Source organism: Protopterus annectens, chromosome 5.part0 (genome assembly GCF_019279795.1).
Source record: "Protopterus annectens isolate FY-2018-M chromosome 5.part0, PAN1.0, whole genome shotgun sequence".
In the NCBI taxonomy this organism is placed as follows: domain Eukaryota; kingdom Metazoa; phylum Chordata; order Ceratodontiformes; family Protopteridae; genus Protopterus; species Protopterus annectens.
The window spans coordinates 962,614,057-962,641,408 of record NC_056735.1 but is presented as its reverse complement, the minus strand read 5'-3'; positions in this window follow the sequence as shown (position 1 = coordinate 962,641,408).

Sequence of the window (27,352 nt, the reverse complement as noted above, 5' to 3'; positions counted from 1 at the left end):
TAATGAGGGTCCCAAACAACTGACAAAACCTTGTCTGAGCAATTAAAAGAATTTGAAAAAAACTTTTAACATGAAAAAGTTACAAATAGAAAATTGTTATTTGCATAAAAACGTAGATAAGGGTATGGTCCCACGTGGTTTGCGGACCTGGAAATACCCCAATGGGATCGAGGGGAAGGAAGAGATGATTGAAGAAGTGCATAAATTATATGGCCGGACAGGAATTGAACTTATGAATATCATGATTAAGTTCAATGACCAATTGATTGTGTGTTATATGGTCGAGTTGGAGGAGAAAAATGAAGTTATTCTAACTGATCTTAATTTTGATCATTATTATATCAACTATAATAATATGTTAGCAAGTACTGACGTAAGTTGTTCTTCCATTTATCAAAGGAAGTCCAACAAAATTCTGCGTGACACTGAGGAATATAAAACTGGGAAGGTATATCTGCTTTCTGCAGGTAATCGAGGTAATCAGAGACGTATAGCCAATCAAGTCGTGGAGGAGGGACAGGAAATAACAGAAAGGTTGGATGACTATAGCAGGTGAACCAAGCTGGCGACTTCCCCTTTAGACGGAGAATTGAGGCGTTCCGAGAGGTTGAGGAACCGCGCGTATGGGGCCCAGAACCACTTAGACGACAACAGCAGCGAATTTCAGAGACAAGGAGCGAGACCGAAGGAAAACTGGACTTACCCTCAACAGCAGCGTCAGCTGGGTCAACACAAATGGTGTTAACTGATGATGTTGTTGGACATGGTACTGGCAAGATACCGTTAGGCATTGTGTATTCACAGAATGACATTTTTAGTGACTGTAGCCAATTAAGCGAAATTAAGCATTCAAGTTTTTTATGCTCATCCAATTATGAATTTACGGGTGAGACGCTGGCTTGTGACATTTTAAATGACAATGAACTTGTTTTAAAGACTGTGCGGACTGATTCTATCAACACAACAAATGATAGTGTTTTATTATTTGATGAATCTATTGACGTTGATGCTGAAATTCTAAATAATTTAAGTGTTTGTTCACTGTTGGATGGATTTAAGCTTAATAACGATGATGCAGGAATTAATAACAGTGTTGCGGGTAATACTGTGGTATCAAATTTACAATTTAGCCCTATTGAGTTGATAGTGGCCAAATATTCTGAATCTTTGGCATTAATTAACGATGAAGTTAATATTAAGTCAATTAATGGGCAAGATCATCTTTCATTTAATCGGTTGGAAATAACATCAGTAAGTGATGAAATAAGTATAGACGGGCAGTTATCTGAGTTAATTGAAGCCATTGAAATGGGGTTTGAAGAACATAATGATATTTCAACAGGTTACCCCACTATTATTGCTAATGAATTTAATGATTATAGGGTATATAATTATTCATCCAAATTAATTACTAGCGAACATGTTCAGCTGTTGTCTAAAGGTTTATCCTTTGTACCAGTTACTAAGGGGAACTTAAGTGAGATTCTAATTGATTTAAAATTATTTACAAGAAAAATGAATCTCAAACTTGTTTTTCCACATAATACTGAACAGGGTGGAGTGACCATATTAAAAAAGCCTAGTAAATTTAATCCCCCTTTAAACCATGTTGTTGCACTTTATGAAAAGATATGTGAGTTGGATATAAGGGAATATATGGGCCAAAGTAACAATTATAATAACCATATGTTTGATAGTGTTAAGAACTTAACTAGTAATGAACAAAGATGCTTGAGTGAGCTGATTAATGACAATACTATTAGGTTTATGAAGCCCGATAAGGGCAGTGGTATTGTTATTATGGATAAAAACGATTATATTAATCATATGTTGACTATGTTGAATGATGAAACCTATGAAGAGAGTAGTTTGAATCAGCTTAATATTGCATATTCTAAAATAGATTTATTACTTGACGATCTGTTACTACAGGGACAAATTGATGAGATTGAACATCAGTATTTGTTGAATAATTATCCAATGGTCAGCAGTATATTTGGAATTCCAAAAATACATAAAGGACTGGACAACATAAAATTTAGGCCTATCGTTGATGGGAAAAGGAGCAAAACATGCTTCATAAGTAAATTTTTGGACTTTCATTTACAAAAAGGTATTAAAGTATTTGATTATATTACAAAAGATTCTTGGGATTTTTTGCAGAAGTTGCAAGCAGTTAAGATCAGTGAACATACTGTCTTGTTGACCACTGATGTTTGTAATTTATTTATGGTTATACCAACTGACATTGGTTTGCAATGGCTAGAGAGCCAATTAATTAATACTGGTATATTTGAACAGGATCAAGTTAATTTATTTATAACTTTAATGGACATTGTGTTGTATAATAATTTTATATATTTTGAAGGACATTATTTTAAACAAAATATAGGGGTAGCAATGGGGGCAGCATGTGCCCCCATTTATGCCAACTTTATTATGTCCTTTTGGGAACAGGAATATGTCTTTAACAGTAGTTATATGAGATACATTCGGTACTACACACGCTTTTTGGATGACATATTTATTGTATGGGATGGTAGTACCGAATTTATTGGAACATTCATAAAATACATAAACAACACTGTTAATTTTTTAAAGTTTACTTATTCCTTTAGTATGGATGAGTTGTCTTATTTGGATGTCAATTTGAAAATTGATAGAGCTAATAAATTATTGGTTTCATCAATTTATAGGAAACCCACTTTTTCAAATTCTTATTTAAATTATTCTAGTTGGCATCCTGAACATCAGAAAAGAGGAATAATTAAGGGACAGATGGTCAGAGCAGCTAGAATGACTAGTGATGATGGACACTTCTTAAATGAGGTTGAATTTATTAAGGATATGTTCATAAAAAGAGGTTATCCAACTGCTTTGTGTCAAAATATTTCTGATGAGGTTATTAGGAAAAGACAAGATGGTATATATAAAGCCCTTTTAAATTCAATGATTGAAGAAGAATTAGTGGAATGCAACATTGGTATATCAAGTATATATAACTCCGGGGGTGTGCGATTAGGTCTGCCAATTAACAATGCACATACCGATGGTATGCCTATTATTGATGGTAATTTTTCACCATTCCATTTTATTACAACTTATTCTTCTGATACTAAATATATTACCAATATTGTACGTAAAAATTGGAGGTTACTAAAGCTTGATAATGTGGTTTGGGATAAATTGAAAAGTCCACCAATGTGTGTTTTTAGAAAAGGGAGGTCTTTTAAACAAATATTTGAAAGGGGTAACTGGAGGGGTGACCATTCCATTAGTAATAACAGACCTAATGGTAATTTTAAGTGTGGTAGATGTGGCACATGTAGGTACATTATGCCTACAGGTTCTCTAATATCTGTAGCCAATTTATGTATTAATCTTTATGGCCACTTTGATTGTTACACTAACAAAGTGGTTTATTTAGCTAAATGCTGTTGTTGTCCTGCCTTTTATATAGGTAAGACTAGTAGGGCATTTAGGGATAGAATTAGGGAGCATGTGCTTGACATCAAGCACATGAGAAATACTAATGCCCTGGTCAGGCACATTGAATCATTTAAAGGGCATGACTTCAAGTTTTGTGTCATACAACACATTGTTAAGGACAGTCAAGGAAGTGTTTTGGATGTCCATCTTGATATCAGTGAGATGAAGTGGCAGTTATATTAGATGCCACTACTTTTCCTGGTATAAATGACCACATCAGTATTGCCCCTATTTTAAAGTATAGACATCTTATGGGTTAATACAATTAAATTTAATGACCAATTTGTACTTCATACATCATATTTTTGTTATATTTATTTATATTATATATTTTTATTCATTATTTTTCATTTTAAATGTGTTGTTATTAAGGTTATAGTTGTATTGATATTAATGGGAATAATGCAAAGCAATAATTGAAATATTAATTTTATATATACATATATATTTGTGTTTTTGTTCTTTTTAATTAAATGGATTTTTATATCGATGTGCATTCATGGGTTAATTGGAATCAATTAATTAATCAATTTATGTATGGTAATGTGAGTATTTAAAGGCTGTGTTAGTGTTAATACATTTGATTGTAGTTCTGAGGAAGTCTGTTTAAAATTAAAGGACGAAACCTAGGTAAACTATTCGTTGTGTGAGCCATTCGTTGCATGTGCGTACTGCCTGTGGTTCCTGAAGCTGAATCAGTTGCTGCTCTTTGTCTTTTATTAGTATGACACCTTGCTTGGTGGAGACAGGATGCAGCAGTTTGTGAAGTTGTTTGCTGGCTTGACTTTTGAAGTTTGTAGACAGAGTGGGAGGAATGGATGTTGTGATGGGTTTTGCCAAGAAACATGTCACTGTTTTGCATGGGTAGTCTCTGACAGTTTGATTTCTGGATGGCAATGGCAATGACCCCCTTGTTCACGAGAACTCCTCATTCTTTCAATTGGTGCCACCATGGAGTTTATATCTATAAATTTGAGTGTTTGTGGGGTGCAGGGTAAAGTGCTTGAGTTCGCTGCTCTGTGTTTGAGTATTGTGTTTGTGTGAGTTGAGCAGTGCTGAATGTCACTACTTAGTTGGCTCTAGGATTCCTTACTAAGCTGACAATGACTTCTGCACTGTGTGGTGCTGTCATTTATGCAGTGATGTATTTGATGCTTCTTTGTGCCATTTAAGAAAGAAGGGTGTGTGTAGTACACTGATGCTAACAACTGCATTTCATGTATTTGAATCGTGATAGCTCATGGTATTGTACTAGGAAGAGGGCATACAATGCTTGTTCACATCAGTGCAATATGTCTATAAACCCCAGAGCCCAACAATAATGCCACAAATTTTGTATGAGTAGTATCATACCCATAGCTTTCATCAGTCAGCTGCATACTTATAGCTGATGAACAACTTGTTCATGGGACGGTGAAAATGTATTACTTTACTTTGGTCCATTTTTCATAAGGTTATGGTTATCTGGCAAAATACTGGCAAATTTTTAAAGCTGGGTTAGAAAATGATGACTGGAGGTTGAGTTTCAGACTTTCTACCCTTCAGAAAATTCATGCTAATGCAATGTTATTTATCAGTAAAAGAATCACAGGCCTAAAGCAGATGCCCTACACTGACCACCTTAAAAAACCTCCAGCTATACTGTTGCATATCGTCTACTCAGAGGCGATATCTGCTTAACATACAAGGCCATGTCAAACCCAGAGCTGTTGGACATGGTACACAAAGAAATCCCAATCCTTCAGAGCCACACGCTCCAGGGATCTAAACCTTGTCATCACAATAAACAAAACATGCTGGAGGGATAGGTTCCTGACCCAGAGACTTCCCAGGCTCTGGAATAGATGTCAAGCAGAGTGCCTCTTTGGCCCTCTTCAAAAGGAACCTTGACAACTGGATGGGAGAAAGGACATTCACCCCAGGGATCACGTCAGTTGCCCTGCTAAACAGGGGTCCAGGGAAGTAAATAGTGTGGGAATACATAACATTGTGTTCCTCTGGACAAATTACTGGCAAATCATTGGGGCTTGAAGTTAGAGAATAATGACAAGTAGATGGTTTCAGACTTCCTATCCTTCAAAGGATTCATGCTGATGCAACGTCAGTTATCTGTTGACTTTCTAAGTTTGTAAGAGAAATATTCAAAAAAAAAAAAGATTGTCCCTATTTTGGAAATGTATCCCATTTATTTATAGCTTTGTTCAGATGTTGGGCTCTGGGAGGTTGAGGGGAATGGCTGCCATGCACTTTTACTGCTATTTTTCAGTAACCAGACATTGCTGCTCTGGTGTGGCAGAATGGACAGATTTTATCTCATAATTTAGGCCTTTCTTTAAACTTTGGAGGGTTCTTGATTTTGAGTTACCAAATCTGACAGGTGGCTTACTGTAGACATTAAGGGGGGCATAGGGATAAGGTGTTTGCCTCATACACACAAGGTTAAGGGTTTGATGCCCATCTTTGACTGGAGGTCCTGGGGGGGGGGGGGTTGCAGAGCCTGTATGTATGAAGGAACTGATTTGGTGAGCACAATACATTTGATATCCTCCCTGCAAAATAGTTAACCTAAATTGACCTATGGAAGGGACGAAGCATTTCAAATTTTTCCATTACTTTCTCTGAGTGGTTGAGGGTAAGGCAAGCATTAGCAGGAGAGCAGAGATAGGGTCTCATTTTAACATTGCTCTTAAAGCTGGGGTAGGCTTGTGTGTAAAAAATAAGGTAGGTAGGCAGTTGCTGGGTGGTGGTGGGGTCAAAGTTTTAGTGAACCAGAAGGTTATATTTCTCTCATTTACTTCAGTAGCGTGCTTGCATTCATTGTACTTCAGGGTCACAATTGAGTTTATTTGTGCCATTTTGAGTTAATTTATTTCCTGAGAAGTTCACAGGCAAGTGTGTTTGATGCACATAATGCTAAGTATGGCACCTTTTCAGTGAGTTGAAGTGGTAAGTAAATGGATGCTGCAAAGGAGGGGACTGCAGGGGTTTGTCTCTTGTGTGGATGAGTGGTTGAGTTAAGATGTTGGCTATTCTGTTGCAGTGAGTGCTGCTACTGCATGCATACTTCTCATCTGAAACTTGTAAGTTTGGTAATGTTGGGTCTATATTATATATTCAAAATTTCAAAACTTCGAACCTCTAATGTTCAATAACATATCAGCGAAGTTTGAAACATCGAAAATATAATAAAAAATTTAAAAAAAAACTTACCTCAATGCTCTGAGCAGGGGGTCAAGCCCCCCCTACACCCCCACTTCTTAAATATACCAACTCTGAGATTGCACTTCAGTGCAGAAAATAGAAATGTTCCCATTCTGCACTGTACGGAGCCATTGCTTTTCACCTTTGAACATTTTGAAGTTCGATCATATGGTGTTGACCATATGACATTCGAACTTTAAAAAGTTTGTGTAATTAATAGAGACCCAGTAATGTTACGGGGGTCATGTTGGGTAAAGCTTCAGCTTTAACACAGAGGCCATCACAGGCCCCATAATCTGCTGTATTGGAAGTAGTATGGAATTATTTAATTTTCCTTTATCCTGATTATTGTCTCTCTTTTCATCTCTGAGATGAAGCTGTCACTTATAATGTAGGACAAATGGGTAAATGGTGGAACATTTTCTAATGGCTCATTAACAGCTTTAACTAGGAAGTTCATAGGATGGTTAATGTGATATTTTATTTATAGAATAGCCCTTGTGATGAAATAATAATTCGGTTTAATTTACCATTGATGCCAGTTAAATTGTTAAAACGGAATGTGTGACTGACTTTTTCATGGTGGAACTTCGAGGAACATTAATTTTTATGACTCCAGTTGAGGAATGTTTCTGGATATGAGCCAAATCTGAGAGGTATGGGTTCATTATGAAGTTATTTTAATCTTTATTTTAAGCATCTTAAGTTTCATTCTGGTGTATATGTTGCTGTTGCAGCCGCTTGTCGAACAGAGCAGCACATGGATGAAGCTGCTAATGTCACTCTCTTTAATAGATAAATATGTAGTTTTGTTTCAGCTTTTAATTTGTGCAAGAGTGGATGTGTAGGGATATTCTTGATGTGCTTGCCTACAGAAATGCTCCCAAGATGGTTTTATGAATAAGTTAGCTTGACCATATAGTGCGGTATTGGTTTTGTATGAAATTACGAGGTATCCCAGGTATTGTGACATTTAAATTGTCCTTCATCCACAATGTTTGGCTGTAGCAGGCTCAAGTTGGTAGCTCATTTTATATTCCGCATTTTAAAAGGTGCCTGTCAAATGTGCAGGTTCATTTAGTGCTGCTTGTGGCATAAGACTGTTTTGCAGCAGTATGTTCCTTTGCTGGCTGTGAAAGGATTTGCTGAAGGGTACGGTGGTGCCATGTTATTGAGGATAGGGGATGTGCAGCAGTGTAACAGCTGTGCAGCTGATGAACAAGGTGGACACTTGGCAGCACCTAATGTTGTGATTAAGATGTTTTGGGTTATGTGTATGCAGAGGATTTACAGTTTTCTTATTTTTGCAGATGGGGGAGCACAGAGTGGGCATCAGTTGGTGGCCTGAAAAAAGTGGATTTGATGGGTGATAGATTCTGCTGGGGTGGATGTTCCAGTCACTGGAGTGGTGCATAATGAGGTCGCAGGCAATCCTACTTTATTGGGTGCTCATTAATGTACATCAGAGTTTGTGCAGTTTGAGAGTAGTGTGGGGGCAGGTGAGGATAAGGTATGTCAGGGGCAGGGTAAAGCAGGTTTGTAGATTGTTTATGGGGAATTTAGGATTAACCACAAGTGGGGTCAAGTCACAACAATGTGACACTGGGTCGGATTTTGTGGGCATGGTAGTTGGGTTTGAGTTTTCCTGGGCAAGGCTATGTAGATGCATTGCTCAGTGGTCTATGGTACTTTGAGGGTTTAGTGCTGTTCTTCATTGGATTTGGCAGCAACGGGTGGACAATTAGAAAGGGGTATGTTATCTGGATGCCTTTTTTAAGGCTAGCTGAAGGATTTGACAGAGCTTTGCAAGGTATGAGTGTGTGTTGGGGATGTGTGTGGAATGGGTTTCCATTGTTTAAGCAGAAGTATGACAGGGTTATGTGGATTTACTAAATCTTGGACGGTGGTTTTTGGGTTGGGGTAGGTTTGATAGTGTGAAGATTGTTAGGCTGTGGCTATTGACAATAAAATAAGTTTTGTTGTAAGGGTTGGCATTGGGAAATGGAGGTTCACTGGGTTATAATTTGCTGGGTATTGGATTTATGGATGCATTGAAGTCATTAAAGATGGTGGTTCATTGGTCACCAGATGCTATTCTGGTTATTAGATGTTTTGCCTTATAATACTGCTTATAGTGTTTGGATTACTATTGATCTTTTAGGACAAGCAATCTCAGATTGGTCATTATTATATCTTTTGGGTGGGCAAAAGGATGTTGCGGTTAAGTAGGATGGCATGCAGTTGGGTTTGCTTTGTTTCAGATGGTGGTGTGATTTTATTTTTTGCATTTTGGTGGAACATTTGGCAGATAATGACCTGGGAATAATTATAAAGATATCTTTGTTTGATTTACAGAGGTTATACAAGGGTATGGGTATCACTTTGGTGTTGGAGAGGGATCATTGGCTCAATTGCAGCTGTTTAGGCAACTGGCTGCTTTACGTATTTATATGATAGGGTTTTGAGAGGTTGATGACAGGGATTCAGTTTGGCTCAGAGAGGATGAAGTACACCAAATGATGTTTGGCTTTGACCTTTTTAATGTATGGCTAGATTTGTTTTGGAAGGTTTTGTTGGAAGTTTTGGTATGAAGGAGGGGGAACAGCTTCGTCAGGCTGGTGGGTGAAGAACAGGGGCAGACTTAGCCCTCTTCTGCTCCCCCTCTGGTGTTGGATGTTATGTTCATTTCAAAGAGTTGGGTAATGAAAGTGAGTGGTTGGACACTGCTTGATAAGTAAAAGTAAGTGAGCAGAGATAAGGATGCTGCTTATTTGGTCAGGGTGAATGAGGTCATGCTGCCCTAGTTAATAGTTATATGGATGTTTATGCTGGGATTAATGAATTCAAATATTGATCAATAAAGTTATGTTTATGGAAGTTCAATAAAGGTCATGAAATGTCATTTGGTGTGACGTGTTTATTGAAGGGAACCAGGACAAACGAGGCTTGGTAACAAACCAATTTGTCCAGGGACATCTTCAGGTGGGGGTTAGGTAGAAATAGTAATGGAAATTAAGAGGGTAGGGGAAGGAAGCTAGTTGGGGGGGGGGGTGAAAGGGTTAAATGGGAAAGCAGGATGATTGGAAGGAAATGAAGTAAGTTTAGGGAGGGGCTTAATGGGTTTTATGTGAGTGTATCTGGGTAAGGATTGACATTTTGGCATGATCTTACTACCTTCCCTCACTCCCAATTTTTGAAATATTGGTGAATGTGCAGTTATTTTAAGTTTGGGTAGTCAGAGAAGAAGTGAAGGCTTGTCCCTCTTCTGTTCCCCCTCTGGTGTTGGATGCTTATTTCAATGAGTAGGGTAAAGAAAGTGAGTGGTTTGATGCTGCTTGATTAGTAAAAGTAAGTGACTGGAGCTAAGGATGCTGGCTATTTGGTTGGATGTTTAATTCAGTAAGTGGGAAATGAAAGTGAGTGATGGGACACTGCTTGATAAGTAAAATAAGTGAGCAGTGATAAGAATGCTGCTTATTTGGTCAGGGTGAACAAGGTCATGCTGCTCCAGTTAACAGTTATATGGATGTTTATTGTGTGATTGGTCATGGTGAGCAAGGTCACTCTGCCCTAGTTAATAGTTATATGGATGTTTATGCTGGGATTAATGAATTAAAATATTGGTCAATAAAGTTACGTTTATGAATGTTCAATAAAGGTCATCAAATGTAATTTGGTGTGACGTGAGTTTTATTGAAGGGGACAGGGACAAACACTTTTTAGTAGAACTTTACTATAACTTAAGTATTTTGTAGTGTAATGTTGTATTATGAATGTTTTACCAGAAGCAAATAATCAATATTAGACAGAAAAAACAAAAAAAGAAGAAAGCTTTTACCTTTATTCTTTGTGGATTATAGAAAAGGTGAAATTCCTTTTTAGTGGAATTAAACTGCAGTGGTGGTGCTGCGCTAGCGTTGTCGCCTCACAGTAAGATGTTGTCCTGTTCGATTCTCAGCTAAAGCGTCTTCTGTGTGGAGACATGTGTGAATGGGCGTATCTTCATTGAAGGTTGTGCGTCAGGGCTGGCAACTCGGCACGTAAAAATCTACTGCCAATCATTAGTGGACCAGAGTTCCGCTGTGGCGACCCCTAACCAGGAAAAGCCGAAAGACACAACAATATATGAAACAGATACTATTATAATGACAGAAAAAACAGTAGTTAAGAAATTATGTGTCTTTTAGCCTTTTATTATTTTTCTTGTCCACTATTTTCTAGTTGTTTTTCTCTGCTTGACGCTTAAGTGAAAAAATAGAGCAGTCAGTTTCTTCTGATTGATCTATAATGTTGTTGTTTGTTAGATGTAACAGCAGAGTCTAATGTGTCAAAGGTTTTGGGACCATCCAGAAAGAATACTATCAGTCTTGCAGAAAACAAAAGATGAATTTTAAAATGTTTCTTTTTCAGTTCTTTAGTCAATTGTAAATATTCCTTTATTTTTGTAATTACTGCAGATGGATAGCCATTGTCAAATCTTATGATGCTGTCATTAATCTTAACTGGAGAGTTAACCCATGCTTTTTTCAATACCAGTTTCTTGTCTTGTGAAGAAAGAAAGCTTACAATTATAGATCTTGGGTTAGAGTTTACCTTTTTAGAAACTGGAGAAGATGCCAATAACCTATGGGCTCTTTCTATGGCAAAGGAAAGGGACTCCTGTAGATTTAAGTTATTAGGTAGCCAAGATGTAAGGAAGTTTATCATGTTGTCCCCTTGTTTTTTTCTGGCAAGCCATAAATACGAAGATTATTCCTTCTTGATCTGTTTTCAAGATAATCAATTTTACTGAGCAAAGAAGTGTTTTGTTTTAAGAGAAATTCCACTTGAAGCTCTTGTTCAGTTGCTCTGCCCTCTAGGTCATTTAAAGTGTCTTTCATACTGGCAATATGAGTTTTCCATTGCATTATCATTTCTTTCAACAGTCCCATTTGCCCATTTGGTTTGTACTCTCTTCTTTAAAAGAATTCAGTTTACTGTCCATTTTATCATTGTTGTAGATAAAGCATTCATAGTGGAAAGCAATGCTTGCAGTTCCTTCTTTATTGACTGGTCCTGCACACTGCTTTTGGAGTAACTCATCACAAGAAAGTGTCAGTGGCGTTTCCAAGAAGATTTTGACACAAAATTCAGCAAATAAGGAAAAAAATATTCCAGCATAGTCTTCCAGGAACTATTAAGAAATATAAATCTGTGGGTTTGATACATCAACTGGTCACAGTTTTTAAAATTTTCTATCAGAAATGCATATTAGATAGCACAGCTAGGGGAAAGTGTTGTTAACCAGCCAGCATCTTGGCCACACCAATTATCCTTCACTTTTTGTCCTTCACCTTTGCACTGAGCTTGGCATTGTGCCCCAATGCCAAGTGATGGTGAATGGCTGTTCATGTCCTATGGCAAAACCTAGTCAGCTGTTGCCATCACCCACAGTAGTCTGGTTATCCTCGCACAAAGGTGCTTAAACATGCTGCATTATCAGAATACAGAATAAAGACAATACTTTGCAACAGTTACACAAACAGCTCTTTAACTACTGGATGTAACAAAGTACAACTTCCTTTTTGGTGTGTTGACAAAAATCACTTGTCTGAAGATTACTTTTTGGCAATAGCATCAAGGGTTCAAGATCAGATGTATGCTACATTATTTCTTATTGTAAAGTTATATTTTCATGATTTGTTTAATGACCTACATTCTAAATTTTATCCATTAAGAAACTTTCATGAGCAGAATTTAAATATTGTTGCAAAAAGCATTTGCAAACACATCCATGTCCATAATGACAAATTATTAAGCCACCCCTACTCTACCAGTGTCAGTGTCAGTTTTTGCCTATCCTACAGCTTCTTCACCACCACACCCATCACTTACTGATACAGAGCATGACTGATTAATACTGAGGCCACACCATAAAGATGTACATTAATAACACATAACAGCACAATTTTGTATGTGTCTCTATTTTGTGTCTATCTTCACCTCTTTTCTCTCACTCCTTTTTTCTTTTAACTATTCATTAGTCTGATGGATGTAAATATAATGTTATGGCATTTTCTGTCTTACATAACTTGCTGAAGAATAAAACCTACATCTTCCATAGGTTACATGGGTATCTCTTTCACTTCACAGTTATGAGTTTAACACACATGAAGTAGGATTTCCTTGGTGGGGTCTAGATATAATGAACAAGTCTGTAGTCGTCATTTTTCTTCTTGTCAGTGTTTCATATCCAACATTAGGTGAAACTCACACTTACTTTTTTATGTGTCTTTCCTGTGAATGAGTTGCTTAAATACCTCTCAACCTCTAAGAGCAAGAAATCTGGACAAAGCCATATAGGTTGATAGAATATATTATTTTTCATTAGCATGCATTTTCTGAAGAGTATGAAGTCTTCACCTCAAACTTCTGCCATTATTTTTTGAATTCAATCCTCAATGATTTGCCAGAAAACCAAAATTTATGAGGAACAGACCAAAAATATAAAGCAAAAATCTGGACATTCTCTGAAGATCTGGACAATTGAGAGATATGGGTGCCTATTTAGCTCTCTAAGTCCCCTTCTGTTTTATAAGTTTTTGAGTTCAGTAGTTGTGAGACGTCTGACAATGAGCAACTGTAGTATGCTATACTAAATGGCACTTCAGGTGTTATTGCATAATGCGGTGAGTGCTTGCCTTACACCCAGTTAACCTGTGATTTTCCATGAAGCATGTCTCTTGTATAATAGGCATAATAAATTGGGCTGGAAAATCAAAAACACAGGTGATAGAAACCCATTTTGTTGGGGGCTGCACCCCCCCCACACCCCGCTACACACACACACACACACACACACATATATATATATATATATATATATATATATATATATATATATATATATATATATATATATATATATATATATATATATATATATATACATATACACATACTAACTCTGAAATTGCACTACAGTGAGGAAAGGGCAAATCTCCTGATTTTCACTGTACCGTGATCTCATAAAACGGGTTTCTATCACCAGCGTTTTTGGTTTTCCAGCCATTTGATATTAAGTGTATTCAATCCATTGTCATAGACCCTGATAAATTATTTCAGTAGATATTACATATACAGTTTTACCTTTGCATGCAACATATTTATAATAGTCATTAGTAGGTATTCTTAAAATCATGATAAAAAGTTAATATATTCTGACACTCTGTAAAATTATCTGCATACTGGAATCAAAACCTGCTTCAACTCTTCTTTTTATTTATTGCAGAGAGTTTATACCTTGTGCCACAAAGTTGTGCTTACAAGTGGATTTTCTCCAGTAAGTACTCTTCAGAGTGCTGACAGTCACATTTCACCTTTAAGTCTGTCTGTGCTGTAGAAGGCAAACTGAATGAAGTTTTCCATTGTTTTCTTCAGCAGAAAACTCAGTTTGTTCACAGCATATCATCACATAAATGGGGAAGACAAGAGCAACACTTTTTTTCTGAACTGAGATTTGGAGCTAATCTTAAAAGGTATAATAAAACATGAGGACCATATGTATGCAAAATGTGAAGATAAAGCAGATTTGTTGTCATTGTGTAATCATAATTACATCTCCTCTGTGATTCTTACTTGTGCGAAGGTTGCCAGGGAGCACCACTGAACACCATTAAACACTGGTACTTCACAGTCCAATTTCAACCCATCAAACTATACTCACACAAGCTTTAACACTTTGCCAGCCTTCTCACAAATACGTTTCTCAACATTGCGGTTTTGGAAGTGATTTGGAACAAGAATAAGTATTGCACTGGATGATATTACTTAATTACATGGAAATTGTGTAATGCACTCATGTGAAATCCAGTGAACTGTGTAGTTAATTGACCACTTCATTCTGGGTGGTTGGCTGTCTACTGCAGCAATAACATTTAGAAATGATATACGACCATATGCAGCCTTGGTGCAACGAAATCATAATTGTTTTATTTCTCCAGCATTGGAGCATAAAGTATGTCTTGATATTGGCAGGTCACATTGCCCATGCATGAGCACATGCCATAGCTAATATCAATGCCATTCACATTTCGTTTACATGCAATCATCATAACTTGTTGATCCATGAATGATTCATCGTCCATCCTGTGTTTCACAAGTACACATGTCTCATATACACAAGACAGTTAGATACATATCACTCTCAGTTCTGCAGTATACATTGATGACAGCATAGCTAACATAAATCAGCAGTATTTATGTATTATTGAGTAAACATTGACCTTACTTCATCATATCAACACATATGGATTTGCAGAATACCTTCAACATCAAAATAATATCTTCACTGACACAGAAAGAGACAGTAATCATATCTACACTCACTGTCAGTGTACAAAATCAGACTTCTGCAGTGGTGCTTGTGTAATGTATTATATCCTCTAGATCACATGGCTGGATAGGTAGGGGGCTCTAATCCAACAGCAGCAAACTTTGTATATATGGAGTTTTGTAACTATGACCTTAACTACTGCTGGCCTAAATAAAATAGTAGATTGGTGTAAATTATTCTACTGTAGGTTTTGTCCACATCAATATTAGACCCTTTTCCCAACATCATCTTCTCAGTAACACAACACAGATATTATCCTCTATAAAGTGCACTCTCACAGTATTAAAGTCAGACTTCTGTGATGGCACTTGTGTTCAATACTGTGCTTTCCAGATTGATTAGTTAGATAGATGGGGGTTCTAATATCACAACAATCAATTTGTATTTGTGATGGTGGGTTCATTGCATCACTCAAGGATTAATTCACCAGGTGTGTGCATTTGACTTCCCCTTGTGAAAAATGTTTGCATGGTCAGATCAATCCCACATCCCATCTTCACTCTGTCCACAAACACATGCTGTCTGCAACACACTGATGAGGTGATCAGTTCAATAATGCACTCTCACATTACTAAATTCAGGCCTCTCCTGTGGTCCATGCATATAATGCATTTGTGTGTAGATTGCATCAGTCACTTGGTAGGGAGTTTGAATATAGCTTTGACACTCTCCTGATTCTGTGTGTGGATGACACCTTTAAGTACTGACAACACTTTGAATTCTACACAGCTGTAGAAGTCAGTTTTGCACACACACATCTCCTTTGCATGACACAGATGATGTCATCCTTTAAAAGATGCAGTATGGCTCATATGTAATCAGATTTCTCCCGTGGCATGTGCATATAATACACTTATGTGTAGGTTGTTTCAGTACATAGGTAGAGAATTCAAATACAGGAATGACTGTCATTTGTGGTTGTGTGTTTATTCCTCTTACTGTCCAGAACAGGCTACAAATACATATATGATGTATATCTATATAGTGTGCCTGTGCTGTGTAACCAGTTTTTAGCAGAAACATGAAGGTAATACACAATGGTGATGTCATCCATGGAAATGTGCAGTGCAGTTGTCAGATAAATCCATTGTTGCCCTTGTGTTTCAGAAAACCTTAATTAGCCTGTGATGTTAGCTATATAGTTATAATCCCTACATCACTGTTTGCAGTTACTGTGGAGGTTAACAGTGCTATGACCCACATGTGGTACATTCAGGTGTACATGTTTCCTTTTACAAGAGTTTATTCCATATTTCCTTTGGAAAGACTGTACTGAAGATCAATGCTGTAATTTGAACAGATCATCATAGTGACAACTGCAGGGGGGGCTAAAGGTGTGTTTGGGTATAACTATCATCAGGAAATGTTGACTGACATACAGCAAGAATCTTAAGTAATTACAGGGACACGTATTCCTTGAGTCATACACATGATGTAGTGCTTTCACATAACAAAACATAACAACACATATGACAATTGGCATTGCACTTATATCATGGCTCATTCTCTGTTCCCACTATGGTGTTAATTTTCTCAATGCTTAGACAAGTGTTCCAAACCAGCACTGACTGACTGTAAGAATTTGTGTTGTGAACTGTTCTGCACAAAATACATTCCCACTAATTGTACTTTGTACATATAAAGTGGCATAGGCCTCCTCCACCAATTTTAGCAGATAGGAGTTATGGGAAAATAAAGTATAGCTGATTGAATGACTTCATATAGGTGGAATTCGACAGCTGTGATAATAATTCCATTGTGATGAATGTGATTAGTAACTGTCTTGTTGTTTGGAGAAGTTGTACAGATTGATGTTCCATTCTAGAATAGGGACTAATTTTGTGTGAATTTATTGACATCATACAGCAACCATTACATCTCTTGATATGTTACCACAAGCACTTGTGAACATCACTTTGGATTTCCTGAAAGTGCATATTTGTCCTGCCAGTGTAATGATGAGAGACCTTGGCACACGCATTGAGTACTTTGGTGTACAGAACATCCTTGACCATAGAACATTGATATAAGACTGATCACATCTGAGTGCACATGAGCATAATAATTTGTCATCAGCCTGACATGCCAATATGACATTCATTCTCTGGAATCCTTTCCTAATTCACACATTAATTTAATTTGTTTGACACTATAGCCATTACTACCTCCTGTATCAGATGCTAACAATACACAGCTCTGGGGAGTACATTGCATCACGGTGTGGGGTTTGCATCTGTTCTTATCTGTGGGCACAATAACTGTGTCAGGCTGCACAATAACTGTGTCAGGCAGGGTTGCCTTACACAATGGTATTATGTATGTCACATTCAGCTCCCACATTTCTAATACCACGCACACCTACATAAGGGATGCATAACTATTATAATATTGAAGAGTATCATTCCCTTCAAGGGTAGTCCTCTTCATACATGTTTTAGACCTATTTCTGTGGTTTACACAGTTAACAGACAGGTCAGTACTGATACCAATGCCATGGGCTTGATTCTTGCAATAGGAAATTGTGGCTTCTTAACCATTCCTATTTTCCAACATGTTGTACGGAAGTAATGCACATCATGCAGATATCCCTTTATGTATGCACTTTCCTTTTGAACTGTCTTATCAACTCAGTATGTCAGTGACATTCAAATGTCATGTCATTCCCCTTTGTTACAATGTGATTTTGTGTAACTGTCACATCCTAAAATATCATGTCTGCTTTTTTTATCTGTGTTTGCTCAGAAATTGTGACCGCTAGTAATTATTCTGACATACATATTACAAAGTTGTCTTTGTGAGATATGCACCTTCACATAAATTACCATACTAGAACTGGAACACTTACCATCCCCCTTACGTCTTTCTGTATACATTTCTGTGATTTCTGTCCAAATTGTCCTCAGTACACATCTCCTGTCTGGTAACCCAGGTACTGTAGTGCCCCTTGTCATTTCAAATCCCCTCTTTCTTATTACTGTATTCTTATGTTTCATTTATGTGCACAGTACACTCAGTACACTTTCACTGCCTGTGTACAGCATGCATTATTTGTCTTATGTAGCTCTTCATCCACGCGAGCGTGCTTAACAGGTCTGCTCATAGATAAGCCTGTTTGTTTACTGTGTGTGCTTGTGCTGCTCAACACAGTTTCCTGGCCACCAACACTGTTGCTGGCCATGGATACGTACTTGTATTCATGTCAGAATGATGAGCAGCACGCACATGAAATTAGCACTGCTGCTCATCATGCTAATGCATAAACATCATGTTGGCTTCACGCAAAGTATATACAATTGTTCATGAATCCCAGGGAGTATTTTTCTTTTTGTACTGCCAGTTATCCACAACTCTATTTGCCCTCTAAGAGATTTCTACTATTCAATATTTTAGTAAAAGCATTCCTTTATCATGATTTTGTCTGAATATGTGCATTCACATATTGTTTCAGTTCAACATTGGAACATATTCCTTATCTTTGTGCAGCAATCTGAACATTCATTTATTTCTTCTGCTCAGGCTTTCCTCTGCAGCATTTTCTAACCAAAGGACCAAATATGAATGATCTACATTTGATTTTCATTTCCCCAGCTTTAAAATCACATTTACACTTACTTGTTACAAGCCCAAACTCTATTATTCTGTGTGTGTTTCTGTATAAATTCAGTAAACGCAGGGCTAGAATTCGTAATGTTCACAGAATCTGGCACATTTTGCCTATATCTGTGCAAAAGTTATGTATAAACCTGTAACATGCACATATGCCTTAGTGAACTTAGAATATCTTGGCACAAAACAGAATTGGCCAGTAGCATTGATGCACTGTCTAGCAGTCCCAGCAAATCCGTAATTCCTGAAAAGTCTCTCATAAACCATGATGTGCAGTTCTAAAGCTATGGAAATTATACAAGCCCAAATGCAAGCTTCAGGACATTTAAATGAATACATACCTACAGCAATCCATCTAGTAGGTCCACAGAAAAGTACATATGTCTCTGTAAGTTGTGTACTAGTAAAATGTATTCACCCGAAAATATGGAATCCAACAGAATCTGCAAAGTTTTTAATAAAAGAATTCTAAAGATGAAGGACAATCATTGACACTTTGCCAAGGCTAATAGTAGCTAACTATTGGTATGGGACATGTGGAGAACACAAGTAATGCACACACCCAAGGAAGTAGGGAGATAGAAAAGCAGATGTAGGGTATGAATGAAGAAGAGGGACACACAAGAGGTCTGCCTGAATAGGAAAATCTGATGGACAGTCAGAGGGGCATGGCTATTTTTTTTTTTTTGGTGGGAACAGGCCCCTTTCTTATTTTTTGAAGAACAGAAAGAAAGGAAACGATAGGGAAAGAGAAAGAGAAGATCAAAACAGCAAGTATACACATATAACAAATATCACAAGACAAATGTCAGAAATACACATAAAGTAAAGGTAGGGTACAGAGACAGCACACTCTACAACATGAGCAATGGAAATTTGACAAACAGGGGAGAGATGTATACAAACCATGGTGAAATGTAGAAATACATAACTTTCTATGCAATGTGACATTATGATATGTTGCAAACTGAGTGACAGCCATACCTTAATTTGTATGACTGATGGCAGGTACATGGTGTAGGTGAAGAAATGAGATAACAGTGCACATTGGATGTTGAATCCAATACCCAAGTAGTCTGTCAGCAGTACAAGAGTAAGCCAAGCAACAGCGCAAATAAGAACATGCAGCCATGAAATGCTGGAGAATACCAGTAGAAGACAAAATACAACCTCTGACCATGCATGTGAAAGGCAAACAACCAAGCACATTGCCAAACAGCAGTACTGCAGCAGAGCAGCAAACTGGCTGCTTCAAACACATATAGCCATGTCAGAGGAAACATAGAGGTGCTGATGTATATGTGTGACTTTTATTGGCCTAACAGAAAACAATGTCAATACATATACACACACCAATGACATGGAATAATAAATGTTAGGACATTTACGATTAATGCTATATAAAGAATATCATGCCATGTTGTGCACATGAAGAATGACAAAGTATCCAGATAATATGTAACACACAAGTACAACAGGAACAATGATGCAATGCAAGAAGTAGCCAGTAACTCGTGTGCATATTCCTTGCATGTATATAATGTTAGAATACAACTATATGATAATGGATGATAATGCAAAGGAAGGTTAATGTATACTATGCATATGTGCAAGATAATTGCCGACCCTACAAAGGAGGAAGGGAGGTGGACAACATGGACCCACATTAAGGAGGACATGCCAGCAAAGCAAAGTAGGCAAACAATAAAGCAGGACAACACTATGTAAGGGGACACATTGAAAAGTAAAGTATACACCACATAGGGTGGTGATGAAGTACACTCAAGCTATGTTGAAGCAAATGGCAAATGTATAAATGTATGTAACAAGGTAACAAGGGCAGATGTCATTGCTGCCAGCATGAAACATGACCATGTACAAATCACACACACACATGCGCGCCCACAAGTGTGTGCACGTGGGGGTTTATATTAAATTAGTGAAAACCCATTTCAATGAATGGCATTTCATCAGAAATGCTGTTCATCAAATTCAGCTCTTGTGGGAGGCTGCACCCTATCCCTTGTTAATTATATACACCAACAACTCTGAGACTGCACTACAGTGAGGAAAAGGCAAATTCTCCAATCTTCACTGTACTGCAGTTTTAGTATAATCATTTCGACGAACAGCATGCTTGATGTAAGTGCACGGAAAATGCTATTCGCTGAACTGAATTTTTGATGATCATTATAGACCCCCTCCCTACACACACACACACACACACACACAAACACACACACACACACACACACACACACACACACACACACACACACACACACACACACATATGCACACACACACACACACACACACACACACACACACACACACACACACACATATATACACATACACACACACACACACACACACACACACACACACACACACACACACACACAGTAATTTGCAATTATCAAACAGCAAGAGGCATAGATACACAAGCTAAGAATCTGTATCACATTCACATATATACTGTCTTATCAACGTACAGCAAAATGTGGAAAAAAACACCCACCTGTGGTGATATATACATATATAACTGACCATGAGTACAATTGAGCAAAGGACCGTCTTGTGAACAACAATACAGCACATGAATGTGGATTAAATGAATGTTCAGAGTCACAAGGTACAATGGAGTTTCTATACTGATTGGAATATTTGCAGAGATATTTACATAAATCAGTGCATATGTCGACCAGTTTCATAAATATGGACATATATGTGAATAAGCAATAAATATAGAAATATAACAGAAGCCAAAGAAAGCATCCTGAAATGTTACTATATGCATACTGGAATGTTACCATATGAAGCAGCAATTCTAGCTTATATAGATGAAAGGTATAGTGGCGGTCTATGTATTAAGTGAAGGAGGACAGTGGTGGTCTATGTATTAAGTGAAGAAGGACCATCCATATATAGCAGCCATATGTAGATGATATAATACAGCACCATCATAGCCAATATATGCCATACACAAAGCCAGTATGCCAGTGTGACAGCATGACACAACAGTGCCATAGAAAGCTCAAGGGCAAGGGTATGTCCTGTCGGTGAACAGACATGACACAGCTACCCACAAAACATACCCATCTCACTGTGTTATGTTTGAACTATGGGGAAAATGTGAGTTGCTGTCAGTCCCATACACATATACAGTGGAACTCTTGCATCAGCAGCAGCATGTTAACTTAAAAATTCATATGTGTGGCATACAGGTCCACAGTGATTTGGGCACAAGAACAACAATATGCTGCACTGCATGAACAGGAGTACACACATAGCTCACAGATGTAAGGAGTACCACACCTACCCACATGGCGCAATGTATGCATCAAGTGTAGGATTTCATGGACATCAGCATGATTATTGCAAGCCTAATGTGGTAATGTATGTCATGCCCTAGATGCAGCATAAAGCAAAATGCCACATGACATCTATATTGTACTGTTGGATGTGTATCACATAAGCATGGCAGCAATATGCTGTGCACACACAAGTGTTCTTATACAGTACAGCTGGTTGTATGACAAAAAACATGGTTTCAGCAGTGCACATGTGGATCCAACCAATAATATTTACTGTCCAGAAGATTCACCCTGATGGGGTTGAACATCAGAAATGATTTTTTGGGCTATTTCCCTGAATGAGTCTTCCATGGTCCGCACCATATCCTGGAAGAAAATTCCCCATCAAGTCCTTCATCCGAGTCTGAATGATATCATTCATCACCTCCCTGATCTCGTCCTGAAAATCATCTGCCTGTGGTGTTGGTCCACATCTTTTCTGGAGTGCAGCAGGGATGATGGCACATGCAGGTAAAGGTCCTTCCACATCATCATTTCCATCATGGTGATCATCATCACAATACAAGTAATCGGGTAGTGTTCTAGCATGTGCTTGCCTCCCCCCTGCCTGGTGGGAAAGCAACCACAAGTCCCATGCTCTGTCAAGGTGGAACACATAACAAGAAAGAGAAAGAAAGCACATAATATGCATTTCTGCAACTATATGACTTCATAACCACCCACTACGACACAGTACGACACAGTACACAGGGGGAAAAGATTCAGTATTGCACAATACAATGAGGTAGTCCCATAATCAAACTACCATTATATGAATGTTAGACATGAATCCAAGCCATAACAATGAAAGCAACTAGTCTATTAGTCTACACATTCTTGTGCAAAACATGGCTGTCATGAAAGATAAACAGATGTGCAGATAAAGAATATAATAGACATTACGTACTATGATTTCAGCATGATTCCTGCATATGAGAAAAAACGGTATATCAGCATACTTTACAGGTGTCATTCAAACCTACTTCTTAGATGATAAGGCCTATAAGGATTATGTGTAAGGTGTATAATAAAAACAAGTAAGGCTAGCAAGTGGATATTCATGCACACAACACATTCCCAATGTCGTATTATCTATATTTATGGGTGATATCAATAGGGGATCATGTGTGGGCCACTATATCCATTACAGAATGTAAACAGGTTACTTCAGTGTGTAACATGACATGAATTAAGAAAAACAGACTGTTGCAAAGTAATCAGAAAGCCACAAAGTCACAAACATGTTTAAAAAAGAAACTGTTACAGGTTTTACTTTGTACTCTGAGGAAGCTACACCAGAGGTTGTAGCGAAAACGTTGCTTGTTTTGGTAATAAAAGGTGCGTTAAGACTAAATACCGTGGAGTGGACTTTGTGGCTTTCTGATTACTTTGCAACAGTCTGTTTTTCTTGGTTTCATGTATTAGCAACAGTTTGTCTTCAATGACATGAATTAAGCAGCTTATCTGTGGAAATCCTGCCATTACCTGACTAATTGGTAGCTAGCCTTCATTATGCATAACAAACATGTGCACAGGCAGTACATATATATATATATATATATATATATATCTATGAATCCCTATCAGTTGATCGAGCCTTCAAAACTCGAAACTCATATGGTTGAGACCATATGATCAAGTTTTTGAAAACTTGAAGCTTTTGAATGGAGATCATGGTACAATGATGATCGGGAAATTTACCCTTTTCATTACTGTAATGAGATCTCATAGCTGGTATATATAATTTGCAGGGGGTGTGTGGGGTGAAGGGGAGGCTTGCCCCCTTCATAAATGCAAAAAAAAAGTAGACTTTTTTTTTTATATTTGAGTTTTCAGAAACTCGATTATATTGTCTTGTCAGTATGAATTCTGAAAATTCAATTATCTGAATAGATCCATATACATAGATATACATATGGGGCCACTTTGTTTCATTGAATCTAATTTCACTGAATTTCATTTCACCCTGACCACTTCGCTGAAAACTCAAACTACTGAAAACTCATTTCACTGAACTGCAGTTAGTATATATGGCACTGTGTAAAGTACTGTAAGGCAAGTAAAAGGTATATGCCCGTTTCCCCACTATAGTGCAATCCTGGAGTTAGTATATATAGTTAGGGGTGTGTGGCCCCCCTCACCTTGTTTGTTTTATATTATATTTTACTAAAACCTTCAAAACAATACATTTTAAACAATAGACATGCATAGTTACAACACCAATGACTAACTCTCTCCAGAAGACAATATGTACTCAAACTAAGTTGGGGGCCATGCCTCCACACCCCCCAATGTGGGGGTCTGTGCCCCCCTAACTATATATACTAACTCTAGGATCACACTACAGTGGGAAAAAGGTCATATACTTTTTACTTGCCTTATAGTACTCTACACAGTGCCATATATACTAACTGCAGGTCAGTGAAATGAGATTCAGTGAAATGAGTTTTTAGTAATCTGAGTTTTCAGTGAAGTGGTCAGGGTGAAAATGAAATTCAGTGAAATAAGATTCAACAAAACAAAGTAGACCCATACATATATATTGTGACATATATGGACAATCATACCATGATGCTGTGGCATGCAACAATGATGTATCTACATTGAAAAACAAGTGCTGCACTGTTTGAACACTGTGAACCTGATAACATAACACTACTGCTGTAGCCTGTAGTGGCTAATACTTGATGTATGCCTCACTACATTGTCTAAGAGGATATCACTACTTCCATATTTCCTATGTTGTATGCATGCATGTTGTAAGCATGCCTTGCACATTTATGTGAATCACTCACAACTGTAACCGAGGTGACTGTGCATGTAATGAGTCACATTAACAGCCCCCTGATAACCTATGCATATTATGAAGATATAGCAAAATGAAAAATCAGAGGGAAATATAAATGCTAAATGCAATTAGATGAACATGCAATATGGTCATTGGCCGACAAAACATCAATATCAAATAGTAAGAATGCAACACAATACCCTAGAATAACTGGAACATCATAAATACAGTGACAGCATGTGACATAGGAACCCTTAAGTTATGTCATACTGTCTACCACTAATGTATTAATGGCCTACATTTTTGTATATACATATATAAGTTCCATGGCACATGAGATAAAAAACATAGCACTATAGTGCAATAAACTAGACAGACAGGGGTTCTAATCTCAAGACTGTCAACTTTGGGTGTGTGTGGATTGGGTATACCATTTACTATACGCAATGTGGCACGTGCAATAACTGTAACACTGTAGTACAAATAACTAGATAGGTAGGGGTTTTAATCTCAGTTCTGGCTATTGTGTGTATGTAAGTGTGTGTATGTGTATAGAGTAAAGTATTTACAGCTCAGATGGTGTAGCGGTACATTGCTATGATTTTAGGGCACAGGGTCCTGGGTTCAATACTTGGTAATGATGACTTTTGTTCTATACACACTGAGCTAAGCGGAGGAGGGGAACTGACCACAACTCTAATCTGTGATATATAACAATAAGTATCCTTTTTTTTTGCTTATTTGTACTAGTTATTGCTTTCTAACCATTTATAGCACTTTTTATTGTCTGCTGCTTACTTTTTACTGTATTTTATTGCTATAAACTAATCTGCATAGTTGTTCTAAAATTGTCTATCTTACAGGCCCTGATAAATAAGGTTTTTATTGTCACACTGTTTGTAAAGCTTTTTTAGCTAATTTCACTGTGTGGAAGGTATTAACTGGACATTTTCTCCATTTGTTAAGCATCTGTTTGTTTGTTCTGATTTCCTGCCAAGGAGTGTATCATATAACTGATTTGTTTGCAGTTAAAAACATTCTCTAGAGTCTCCTTACTCCTTTATCTGTTTAACATTTTCATTTATTGGCTCACTGCTGTTTTTATTTTATTTATTTATTTATTTATTGTCATTTGTTAATCAGGTTGGTCCAGCTGACCCAGGTGGCCCGTTTTCAGTGCAGACCTCAGGAAAAAAGCTCCAGTTGAAATTACAAATATTCAAAAAAGAAATTACATCACAATAATAATAATTATACAAGAGTAGACCAGATTGCTTCCCTTGCAATTACAACATTCAAAACTGAAGTTACATCACAATGAGAGTTTATACAGCACGGATGTTAACACAAATAAGGTTTTAGTACAAGTTTATGTATAAATGTGTATACATATGTATAGTACCAACATTATGGTGAGGGTACAAGGGAGAAGAAGATTATTCATTTATAGTGGGAGGTGGTTTATTTTGCTAAGAAGAGGAGCAAGAAGAGAGGAAGGAGAAAAGATGGTGAGTATAGGGAAGTGGAATTAAGAAAGATGGTAAGTAGGATCATGTTGGAGCTAGAAAGGGACAGGACCATGTGTTCTGTAGGTAGTTCTTGAGTGCTTGCTTAAATTGGGACTTATGAGGGAATATTTGTAATATTATGCGGAAGGGAGTTCCAGGAGTGAGCGACTGAGTAATTATATACTGACTTGCCAATGTTTTTTGATGGGTTGTAGATGTCCAGCAGCTGTTTGCCTGATGAACAGAGTTGACGGCGGGGGTTATATTGTGATACAATATTAGAAACTGAGGGGCAGAATGTGGGGTTATAAAGATCATGTGATCAATGAATCAAAACATTCAAGCCAATACCCCACAAATTAACTCCTGAAGGTGGCTAATAGCATCTCAAACCATTTTAAAATATTTTTTTACTTAAAATGTGCCCCAAAAATTATATTATGCAGAAAACTGCCTCATGATACAAATTTAAATAAAATACTTAATATCTATAACTTCATTAAATACAAATAAATTTAAAACATAATAATAATAATTATTATTATTGAACTCTCTCATAACAACATCTGTAAACAATATACATATATAAATATTTGTATGTTTGTATAAAAATATACACTGTACTTCAAGGTATAAAATACCATCCACCAGATGATTGAGGTGCAACAGATCTGCTTCGTCCTCATTTTTAGAATACTCATTATTGAGCAACAATCGGTGATGCCAGAATGTATTCTGGCATTCAATCTTACTGCCACATGGTTTCCTTAACCTCAAGTAAATTTTTAAAATCACCTCCTCTCTGATCTTTATTAATTTTATCAATGATAAAAAATAAAAACCTTTTGAAGTTACTACATTTAGTACTGTGTACATACAAGGCATTAGTTGTTTTTTTTTTGTTCCTTATGCCCCTCACATGTTCAGCTATTCTGTCCCTTATTCTCCGAGTTGTTTTTCCAACATAGTAATATGGATAACTCAAACATATCGCTGCTGTGGTCTTTTTTATTTCATATTTTAAAGG